Raw genomic sequence first — 13,055 nt, forward strand, 5'->3', positions numbered from 1 at the left:
ATGTATGTATGTATGTATTTATGTAAGAGTGTGTGTATACATGTGTGTGCATGTATGTATTTATGTTTGTATGTGTGTATGTATGTAATATGTATGTATGTGCTTTATTTGTATATGTTTATGTGTTTACTTGCGTTCATACAAATGTTCTATATACACATATAATGTTATGTATGTACATACAGATAAGTGACTCGTATGACCTTCAAAAACTAACCTACTTGCATAAAAACGGCTGAAATTATTCAAAGTTGCTACACTCGGATCAAAGAAGAACTTGTACAAACCACCAAATGGAAAATATTCATCATTTGACAATAAAAATCTTTTTAATTAAAAACGTGACAAGACAATCGTGATATATTTTGCATATCGAGTACTGTATTATGGAAAACTATCGAGTACTGTATTTATGGAACAAAATTGTTGTTCCTAATTTTGATTTGTCAATTTCGTTTTCCGTTTTTAAAACTAAATTAAAAAACTATATTTTTTCTACTGGCAATATATATAAATATTTTTGAAATATAAAATTATTTTCACTCTGGATAATTAGTAAAATTATTTTCAGTCTTTGTTTATTCTACATTGTTAATAGTTATTAAATCAATTGTATTTTTATTTTATTATATATACACGTTTGATATATTCTATATGGTTCTGGAGACAAGATCGTTTGGATTTTCTTTCATATACCAAGTTTATATATTGTTATATTGTTATATTACGATGAATAATTATACTTAATATTTTAGATATACTTAAGATATACTTAAAAAAAAAACGAAAGGCGTAATCTATTCAATAATGTAATTCCAAAAGTGTTTTACAATGGTTGAAAAAAATGAAAAAACTTGTCAAGAATATTGTGATATACTGAAAAGAAAATGCAGAAAAAAAAAAATTCAAAGAATAAAGATACTAGTGAAGCCTACCATATTTCAATTTAATTTAAGGAAAACTTCAAATGCTATTTTTATTACCAAGAAACTATTTGCATGAGTTTACCTCAAGTTTTATTGACGCGTCAAACTTTAACGTGAAACTTAAACGTCAAACTTTAGCGGAACTCAAAGAAGACCTCTGAGTCTTCTTTGAGTTTCGGCGTTCTTTCTTTTTATCTAAATTCTATCATTATTTTAACATAATCTTCAATTGTAAACTTTTTTACTTTCTATATATTTGTATAACAATTTTAATGTAATAAGGAAAAAAAAATAAAAAAATATTTTATACTTAACAGTTCTTCATAAAACCAATATAAAAAAATACAAAGAAAAAACAGGTATATGGAAAATATTGTTTTAAAGAGTCCTAGAACGCCGAAAAATATTTTTAAAGTTAAGATAGTTGCAAATACAAAAGTAAAACTCTTCTTACAGCCAAATAAACTTTTTGATTAAAGTTTATTTAGCTGTAAGAAGGGTTTTATTTTTTGTATTTTAGTGGTAGTCAAATATGATGAAATGCTCAACATTCTTTGTATAGTTTATTCTTTTGTTGTTTTGATCCATTAAACATTCTTTGCTATCTTTTTCATTATCATTCTTTTGTATCCCTCAATAACTTGTATCCTACTTTTAATCTTTTAAATGAGTCCATGCGAAGTAAACAGACCTCAGTATAACTTTTTTACCGTTATTTATATAACTAACAGTACCAGTAAAAGTAAAAGGTTTCTACTTTAGTTACATATTATATTCTACAAATGCTACAAGTAATTTTAGATATTATAATTATTAAGGTTCATTATTTGGATTGGTAAGTAAATTCAACTTGCCTTGTTTTATTATTAAAAAAATATTTATTTGTTTTGTTTAAAAAAATAAATAAACTTTACGTAAGTAAATATTACCTATGGTAAGTAATCCGAAAAATGATTTTTTTCTTTAATTTAAAGTGTCATTTATAGCAAGAATAAAATCTTAAATTTATTTTTAAAACAAGAAAACGAATCTTGGACCAAAGTCAGCCGAAATTATTTTATTCTAAAAGTGCGCGATAACTTAAACAAAAATGATTAAACTTTGTTCTACAATATGGTTCATTTAGCAAATAATTTCCTCGTATGTACTTATAAAAAGATTTTAATGTAAAAATTCTTTAAAAGGTAAGATAAAAATTGTTTTTTATTAAAGACGTTAAGTTTATATACATCGAGTATTTTCATTGTATTTGGAATGGGTGCAATCAAATTTAATGCAACTTTACCAACAAATTTTGTTATAAATAACTATGTTTGAAATTTTAAGAATTCCTTACAAATATAGTATTTTATTGACAGAATATTGCAAAGACTTAATTTTAACTTAATCTTAATTGTCATCAGTTATTTGTATCCTATTTGTATCTTTTGAATTTTTTAATAAAAACGCAGTAAATAACCAAGAGAATTAAAAGATTAACGAATTCATTATATTCTATAATCTTATTCATAACCTTTTGGAGCCGTTTTTTTTTCATTGAGATTTTTCTGAAATTCTCTAAAATAAAAAAAAATTATTTACTCGTCATGTCACAAATATTCGGCAATTTAATAAAAAAGGCAATCGTTTAATCGTCTTTCCCATTAAAGTTAAACCACGCTTTAAGTTCAGGTTGTCGTGAAAATAACACTTTTAATAAGTTTAGAGTTTTTTATACTAATTGAATCTGTAGCATTTTCTGAAATTACCTCAGAAGTGTAAGATATACCTAAGCTGGTTGTTTTTGAAGTCTTCTGAATGGTTTGAATAGTATGAAACTTTTAGGCATAACTGTAGTTAAAATATTTGGTGTAACAGTCAACAAATAATGCATGCTGTGACACAACCTGTTTATAAATGCCCCCAGAGTTGTTGACTTATGCATTACAACGACACAGGTCGGACCCCACAATATAATTAAGTGTTGCCGAATATTCGGCCGAATATTCGTGGCATCTCTAATTTTTACCTTCAAATGTTAAACAACAGTGTTTTTGACAGAGGGTAGAGTCAAAAGTTGTAAATTTGAAGTAATATAAAAGTGTTTCACTTTTAAAGTTGTTTTTATATCTACCAACCCCAAATATTTATGTTTTTCCCAGAATAGGTAAAAATTTGTTAATACTAATAATACCTTCCTTTTTTCATTTTTGTGGTTGTTAAGGTGCTTGAAGAAGTTCTCTCAGTCTTAACACAGACTACCGCGTAAGACCATTCAACTGTAATGAATATTGTTTCTTTGTAAGAAATAAACATTTCTCTATAAGAAATATAATTTTGCTGTGATGATAGCAAAATTACATTTCTTATAAAAAAATATTTTTCATAAATCAAGACATCTATTTACTTTAAAATGCAAAATGTAAACAGAAAAAGCAACAGAACAGAAAAAAAATTGTTTCACGGCAATCTTCCGTTTGACTTATTGAGTAAATTTTTTGAGATCTTTTGCGTTTAACATACGGTATTATTATATAAGATTTTTCATCGCGTATTTTTAACCTGTTTTGCTTATAGAAAAATAAACTAGAAATTAAGAAGAGATGGATGACGAAATTGATGCTAAAATTTATACCTCCTAATTTTCAAGGGTGCTTATATTAGCTCGAGAAAAACAGTCAAGCGTAAATCAAAAGATGTTTACTAAAATTTAAAAAAAAAAAAAAATCTTTATGAATAATCATCACAATAGCAATAGTTATTAGGTCTAAGGCTATAATTAACAATAACAAAAGTTTTTTCCTTCACAAGGTCTTCAATTAAACAACGAGGTTCTCCAAAATCGTGTACTCGAACGGGTTTGTTGCTTAATATTCCGTAATTAAGGAATTCGGCCAGTTAACAACAGTAGCCGAATCACACTTTATGGTAATACTTCCGAATCCCCATTTTGTTGCTAGATTAGTTCCTTTTATCACGGCTAACTCAGCGAGAATATTGTAAGCCGTATTGTCTTGGTTCCTCAGCCATGAACAGTCTTTTACTATTTTTCCAGATACTTCCAAAACTATGCCAACAGCTAAACTGCTTGCATTGCACCACACTGTTGCTTTAGAAGTGTTATTGACGTTCCATGAACCATGAACGGAATCTTCCTTTGTAAGAATGTTCCTTTCCTTTAAACTGCTTACTAATTTGACAACATGTTTATTCACCGAAGAGTCCCATCCACAACTACTGGACACACTTTTTAGATAGCACGAAGGGCACAACCAGCTTGCTATCGGAAAATGTTCGTTCAGTTGTCCGCACCAAAAAAAGACTTGCCGACGTGTCATTTTTACTTCAAGAACTTTGGGTCACATTTCCAACGGACTTGGTTCCATTTTTTGTACACTTGCAATCCAAGCACAGAACAGAACCACCGACAAGTTTTTCCAGCAACTTAAAATCCAAGTCATTTTTTTTCAAGAGCTCTTGAACCTTGCAACTTGACACTATGTTATTATTAACGATGATGACAGCAATAAATGAATCCATCCTTAACTCGAAAACTGAGTCTAAAGACAATACCTTTCTTTAGATTTTTTTCATTACTCTGGGCGCCACATGTGAACCAAAACCCAATATTGTTTGAGAGTAACGATGCCCTTCATATTCTACGACTTGATATTTCCATAATGCTTTGTCAACATAAATATGCAGGTATGCTTTCATTAAATCAACTACTTCAAGATTTTCTCCCAACTTTCTCCAGTTGCAAAGTTTGGTACTGGAAATATCGCCATTTGCAGTATGACTGAAATCATAATGCAAATAACGATATTTACAAAGTGATTTGGCTCAATGTAGTCCATTGCCGGACGTACTTTTAATTCGTTTCGTTAAATTACTGCAATCAACGGAACAATACCATTACATCTCCTTTTAAATAATTTCAGCCATCCCTGTGCTATCCATTAGCTTATTTTCACTGCGAGCTCATTTTTAACGTCTTCAAAGATATGATAAATTGGAGTTTTGTCTATCAAAGTTGGTGCTTTATCGTTTTGCCGTCTCTCCCGACTTGGACACCTCCAAGTAGTCCCATTGCACCCATATCAAGTAACACTTGATGTTCGGGAACAACTTCTGTATTCATCATGACAACCTTTTCTTTTGCTGGTTTAATACTTTTATGTTTACAATATCACACCAAAAAATTGATTTATAGCATTCAGTGTCTAACAATGCTTTTATTTTTTTAATTAACACATACGCAGAGAGTTGGTGGTTTTAAATTTTGTGGGAAGCTGCTCGCACAAAAACAGATGACTTCCATTACATGTTTTTTGAGTTCGTACACTTTTTATAGCACTGCTTTGCCAGGTGATTTTCCATTCCACAGACAAAGCACCTCTTCTTTTCAATTTTTTTGCTGCAGTTTTGACTGATATGCTCATCTTCGCCGCAACGGCAGCGCGTTATGGTCTTCTGTCCGCGTCCTTAAGGAACCTGTCTTGGACTAATGGCAACACGATTCACGCAACTCACAAAACACGACTCTTTGTAACGTAAGATTACCAAACTTTTTGATTTTTCAGCAACCTGGTACAGTGACATAGTTGATATTGAGCATGCAATTTGCAGCTATTTTCTTGCTTCTTCAGGTAATCCGAGAATAAATGCGCACATTATCTACTCTTGGCTTACGTGAAATGATATTAGCTTGCTCAGCCTTTTAATTCTGTTAAATATACGTTGACGAACTCGTTCCCTTTAAGATGGCGATTTACGATCTCTTTGTATGCTGTCAGTGGAGAAGCAGAGAAGGCATGTATTTTATTTATATTTGTACATTGTAGTCTTCTTTTATCTCATCACTGAGGCCTTGATAAACGGCAAACGTCCCGCCAAAATAAAAATAAAGGGGCACCACACGCAACCTGTCAACTTTTTAAAGTTTTGCTACCAGTTCCAATTTCTGTATCTATTCTAAAAATTCACCCGAACCATCGTACTACGACACCAAATCCACACACTTTATCGCGATGCTCATGGCCGAAATAGCTTGTAATAATAAGTCCATATTTGTTTTTTTCTCTCTTTGTCTTTGTGAATATCTTTACTCAATGTATATATACTTTTGCAAATACCCCCGAGGGTATAATAAACATCATAAACGTTATATGCAATATAATGTATGACGCAACGAAAACGTTCCTTCTAACGCAACACAACAGTAGTTTATATATAATACAATTATTTACACTAATTAAAATTTTATTGTTATATAACAATGAAATTTTAATGACCCGTGGATGACAAATGGTTATTGAAAACCATCTTGAAAAAAACAAAGGTTGTATAAAAAGTTAAAGAAAAATAAAACTTGTATAAGTTTTTTATTTTTTTTAAATTTTTTATATACAACCTTTGTTTTTTTCTAGATTATTTTCTATAAATATTTGTCATCCACGGGTTATTAAAATTTTTGTAATTAGTAGTATTTTTAATTTTTTGAAAGGATCTTTCGCATTGCATAGAAAACAAACGTAAAAATAAGAAAATATTTTTATTGTGGCTCAATACAGCATTCGATCTCAGAACATATTGAAATCTGAAACGTATTGACTAGATTTTACATGAACAGCAATACATTCTTGAATATTTTTAATTACTTTTTTGGTATCGATTTCTGAGTTGAGTGTGTCAATAAATTCTGAGTAGATTTTAAAGTTATCAATCACTACGTTGGAAAACTTCTGTTTGCAAATATTTTATCCCCAAGGTTAATAAAATAAAGCTGCAAAATGGCCAAAATACTTGTTAAGAATAAAATCTTTAAGCACATTAACGATAATAAAATGCTCTCTGCAAATCAACATGGCTTTCTTCAGCATAAATTATGCGTGACTAATCTAAAAGGACATTTAATATTGTTTCATCTTTAGCGTTTCACCAGTTTATTGATGTAACCTCGATTTCGCCAAAGCGTTGATTCTCTACCTCAAAACAGACTTATGTTAAAATTAAGATATTTCGGAATAAATGGGAAACAAAATAAAAAGCTATAATAAATTGATCCCTAATAAGCTCTACTAAAATGCGTAATTTAGGAGTCATTATTTCATGAAACGCCAAGTAGAGAACACATTTTCGAACAGTTGACTTGGTATGCAAAAAGACATTCACTTTCATTGATGAAAATATAGCTTTCAAGTTATATAAAGTGTTTATTTGACTGCACCATGTGTGGTGCTCAAACTATTTACTTGAGAGAGGATCAGTTAATATATTAATTAAATCAAAAGTGTATTTAAAAGTGAGATTTTTGTTTTCATGTATAATTTATGTCAAGAAAAGGGAAGGGAGGGGGTAGCAGAAAAGTAATTTAAGGGCCCGGAATAAAATTATGCGAGGAGGCCAATTTTTTGTCGCAACACTACTGATATATATATATATATATATATATATATATATATATATATATATATATATATATATATATATATATATATATATATATTTTTATATGTATATATATATATACACACACAGCAACTCAAACAACTCAAACACATACACATTGTACGAGGACAACAAAAAACGCAATTAAACGAAAAAAATATCAAAAAACACAAGAGAACATACAAATTTCTTTTCTTTTCTTTTTTTTTCTTTTTGTTTTGTTCGAGAAATGTTTTTTTTTCTCTTTATTTTTCATTCTATTCTTCTTTTTTTGTCTATTTTTTTTTTCAAATTATTTAATAAAATTATATTAACTTTTTTAAAAAATAACAAGACACAGTTAAGGAACAATATATTCGCTTTTTCATTACCTTCTTGTTAGGCTTTTTAATAATAATTTTTTTTTTTACACTACAAGCTTTTAATTTATCCGTTTATTTATTTATTACTTTTTCATTTTCTTCTTTACTTTTTAATTTATTAAAAAAAAAGTTACTTAGTCGTAAATCATCGATGCCACTGCATTGATAATACATTTGTATACTCAAGCTTTGCTAAATTTTGATGCTCTAAAAACTTGAAGAACTTGATAAAATCATCCGAGACGTTACCAATTTTCTATTCCCCTCCAGTGACGGATCACCAGAATCTGAAAGTCCTAAAATATCTTAGAAATGGAGGACTTTTTTTATTTATTTAGGAGACGCAAATGTGATACAAAATACAAAACTATTTTAACTCCTCATCCCCCTCTAACCAACAAAATTCCTGGATCCGTCACTGTTCCCATTCCCCTTATGTCACAGATAGTCACAAAATCTATGATTCCCCCTCCCCTAAAGGCGTGAAATTGCAAACGACTTCTAAGTCCGTTAGGATTTCTTAAGGTATCTAAAAAAAATATTAGGAAAAAAACTTTGGATGTAATAATTTATGAAAACTAAAACAAAATGAAAAAATAAGTTTTGTTTCTTTTTTACTAAAGTTTGAAAAATCATTAAATTTAAGGCCTCTTCTACTGTTTCCAATACTAAAATAAATGCATTTAAAACAGGCGGTAATAATTTTTGTTTTTAATCGTTGGAGACCTAATGCCCGGTGGAGAGCTAATGCCCGGTGGAGAATAATTCCCGGTGGAGACCTAATGCCCGGTGGAGAGCTTCTTTCCTGTTTGAAAGTTTGGTTTCTGAATGAGAATCTGTGTATATTGTATCAAAGGAATCATTTCTTTTTCATTGTTGCTTGTGTGTTTACAAATCAAATTGTAAGTCATTGAAATATGTTTGACAAATAAACATCCTTTTTTGTTTGTTTTGTTTTTTACTGAATTACAAGGCCGTAAATATTGTATTATCTACAGCACAGTAAAAAGTTGGGACTAAACATTTTCCAGTGGTATTAAAAATTTACTTTAAAAATAAAAACATCTTAATAACTCTAAATGCAGCTAAAAAAATAAAAAAATAAAAAGAACGCAGCAAAATACTCCCAGAAATACATATTATGTTATTTATTTAAACGAAATTATTTTTTTGTTAAACAAAGTACGGATACGCAATTATTTCGTCTCAGTTAAACAATTTGGCAGGACTGGATATTTATAACTCATTTATTGCATATAGTTGCCATAATTTCTGGCGTAAATTTTCATGAAACCTTTTCTTGTCTGAAATAAGTTTATCTTATTTACTAAGAAGATAAAGAACTAAACAAAAAAAAATTTAACTAAATAAAAAAAGTAAAAAAAAAAATTAGCAAATACACTGTGCACATGGTATTTACTTTCGGTTACATTTAACACCTTTGTCCATTCTGCAAAAATAAAATACCTTCATTGCCGAAAACTTAGACAATCAGTTCCTTGCATCAATTGCACCAAAATTTTAGAAAATGGGTTTAAACTTAGTTAAGCCATTTCAAATCAGCATTCATCCCCTTCCTCTTACTAGAGATCTTGAGAAAAGAATCATCAAGATGATAATTACTGGATATTTTACGTAGTATTTTTGACAAAATCATCTCTGAAATTGAATAAAAACTGTTTGAGAACCAAGAAGAAGGTTTAAGGAAAACGCAGACTTGAAAGCAATGTTTTTAAATTCATTTTTAAGTTAGTACTTTAAAAAGATTTTTTTTTAAGGCATGGCAGTAGAATATTAAGGTCCAAATATCTTTTTAAAAAGTTATAGAAAATTTTTTTGGGAAAACTGACAAAAACGTTTAAAACTGACAAAACTGAAACTGAAAAGCGATACTAAAACTTACAAAGACGATATTAAAACCTTCTCAGATGGTTATAGAAACTTAGGAGCCAGTGTAATATTTAAAACTCATTTTGTTGGAACATGTTGTAGAGTTTGTTGAGTAAAAAGGGAGTATATTTGGTAATTGATGTTCTACAGAAAATATCTATTTAATAGTTGAAAATATTTTAGTAAATATCGATTCAATTTATTTTATATTTAAACAAAGTTTTTAAAATGTTTAAAATCTTTTAAATAAAATTATATTAGATAAAATTTATGATGATCTTGCTTATTGGACTGAACAGTCTTTGGAACCAGTACACCAGGATTTTAAGCAGTTTTAGAACCAAAGAAAAACTGGAGAGTATCATCTTAATTATTTGAAAACATTAAAATAGTAAATTATTTGAAAACATTAAAATTTGTAAATTGCGCAATAGTGCTGCATGCACTATTGCGCAATTTACAAATATAAAGTTGATTAATATCTGTAAATTATTTAAGAAGTACTCAATAAGTCACTTTATATAGTGGATACCAAAGCTTTTAAAAGAAATAAACTTAATTAAAAAAAGAAATGAGATGTATAGTTAATTCAAAATAGCTCTATTGCCCAGCAGATTTCAGTTAATATTCAAAATATTGCTATATTTTTGTAATATAATGCATAAATGCTCAGAAATGATATGTTTTTTAATTTAATTTTTCACACTTTGCAATCTTTCATTTATTATCAATATATGAACAGTATTGTTTTGAAATAATTTGTTTTATCATAAATTAATGTTTTTGTATGGGTATTTAAAATGTTCCTTTATATCTAAACATTTATGAACCAGTAAAGTCAACATAAAGATTGGTTCATGCTACTTTTTTCAAAGAAATTTTTTAACAGGGAAATACATTTTTTTTTAATCCACGTTCGATCATTTTAATTTGAAAATTGAGTACGAAAGTATGGTTTTGATCACGTTTAGGCCCACTGTAAGTAGCTCACTGCAGAACTACAGACAGTGTATCAATTTTTTATTTTTTTATTTATCTTTTTATTTTGTTATTTAGGTGCCCCGAGAAGACCTAGCGGTTTTGTCACAGAGCACCGCGGAAGTGCATTTAACTACGAAGTTACTTACCTCCTTCCTTACCGTGACGCGAATATATGTCCAGAGTTCGAACCTGGATCTCCTTATTATATGATGTTTTGTGGTACTTTCTGATTACCAATATCAATTGTTAAATCTATATATAAGTTATCATTAAATTATTTTATAATAATAATAGTAATAATAATAATAATAGTATATATATATATATATATATATATATATATATATATATATATATATATATATATATATATATATATATATATATATATATATATATATATATATATAAATTAGTAAAAAACACTTATCTAACTTTCTTCTTCTACTTGAAGTTTCACCATTGCTGGATCATCAGGAAGAGTAGAGTTTACTATTGCTTTGTCCTTTAAGAACATTGAGCACTCTATTTTTAAAATACACTAACATAATTTACATATATATATATATATATATATATATATATATATATATATATATATATATATATATATATATATATATATATATATATATATGTGTGTGTGTGTGTGTGTGAGTGTGTATATATATATAAATATATATACAGAGGGGGGCAAAAGTCCCGCTACCATTTAGATTGCGCGCCATCTTGGTTATGTGACGTTTAGATCAGTTTCGTTTTGAGCATTGTGTTGTGTAGACGCTCCAGTTTTGTAATGGATAAATATACGCCAAAAGAACGAGCAGAAATAGTGATAAAATTTATCAAAAGTGATCGTTCCATTATTGCCAGTCAGCGGAAATGGCGTAAAAAATATCCAAATCGTCCAGTGCCCCACAAAATCACAATTTATCGATTACATGCCAATTTTCGACAGTACGGTACGACAGCAGACAGACCTTGTTCTGAAAGACAATGGACGTCTTGTAACGCTGAAAATGTGGCTCTGGTGCGCGATAGTGTTGCAGAGTCTCCAGAAACATCAATTCGGAGACGTGGTTCCCAGTTACACATTTCTGCACGCAGTTAAAGGCGAATTTTGAAAAATGATTTGAAAATGTTCCCGTACAAAATTCAATTAGTCCATAAATTGCTACCGAGAGATCTTGATCAACGAGTTCAGTACAATAATAAAGTCGGTTTTGGGGAACAACGAACCCTCAATTAATTCATGATACATCATTGCATCCACAAAAAACAACTGTATGGTGTGGTATTCATTTTGGAAACATCATTGGTCCCTATTTTTTTGAAAATGAACAAGGTGTTTAAGTGACTGTTACTGCTGAACGGTACCAAGACATGATTCGAAATTTTCTTGTGCCTGAAATGGAAGAGCAAGGACTAGAGGACATGTGGTTTCAGCAAGATGGGGCCACAGCACACACAGTCCGTTCAACAATTCTATTATTGAATGACTTTTTCCACGAAGACTAATTTCGCGAAATGGCGATTTAGCATCGCCAGCTAGATCTCCGGATTTAACAGCACCAGACTTTTTCTTTTGGGGTTTTTTAAAATCAAAAGTTTATGCGAATAAGCCCCAAACAATTCAATATCTTAAAGACAATATTCGTCATGAAATTGAAGAAATTCACCCTGAAAAGTTATGAAAAATGCCTTGAAAAGAGCCGAGAGTTGCATAGCGAATAACGGTTACCATTTAACTGATATAATTTTCCAATCATAACGAAAAAAAATGTAAAGACTAAATAAACTTTTTATGAAAACCAAACTTACTTATCTTTTCTTTGAACAAAGTTATGGGCAATCAAAATGGTAGCGGGACTTTTGCCCCACACTCTATCTATATATATATATATATATATATATATATATATATATATATATATATAATCATGTATATATAATCATGTATATATAATCAGGTATATATAAATATATATATATATACATATATTTATATATATATATATATATATATATATATATATATATATATATATATATATATATATATATATATATATATATAGGGCGTCCACAAAGTCTCTTTACCGTTTCAAATACTTATAACCAATGCAATTGATTAGATTTGAATCTAATCAATTGCATTGGTTAGATTCAAATCGAATAAAGAATGCAATTTATTTAGATTTGTTCTATTGTATTCAGTGTTTAATAAAGTTTTTCATCACACTGCACTTCTTTGTTTCAGGGATCCTGTTTGTGAAATAGGTGATGTTGAATGAACCCATACAAAATCGCTACCCCTCAAGAGAACATGTAATGTGTCTCATGGTTTATTGAAACACAGTTGGATAGGCAGACTCAGCCAAAATACAAAACTAAGTATGGAAGAGATCCACTATCACGTCCATCGATTCGTGCATGACACTAAAAGTTTATGGAGACAGAGATAGGT

The 13,055-nt window shown here is 29.2% G+C and overlaps 1 protein-coding gene across 1 annotated transcript in view; it reads left to right on the top strand.

Annotated features, from left to right (window-relative positions):
• Positions 1-1,616: 1,616 nt before the first annotated feature.
• LOC101236774 (cysteine-rich secretory protein 1) overlaps positions 1,617-13,055 on the top strand; it is a 28,489-nt gene continuing 17,050 nt past the window's right edge. The window contains exons 1-2 of the mRNA XM_065816858.1: positions 1,617-1,761; positions 10,664-10,807. The gene's annotated coding sequence lies outside the window, so the exon portion shown is untranslated. The remainder of the gene's footprint in view (positions 1,762-10,663; positions 10,808-13,055) is intronic.

The sequence above is a fragment of the Hydra vulgaris genome, chromosome 13 (assembly GCF_038396675.1).
Source record: "Hydra vulgaris chromosome 13, alternate assembly HydraT2T_AEP".
NCBI lineage: Eukaryota > Metazoa > Cnidaria > Hydrozoa > Anthoathecata > Hydridae > Hydra > Hydra vulgaris.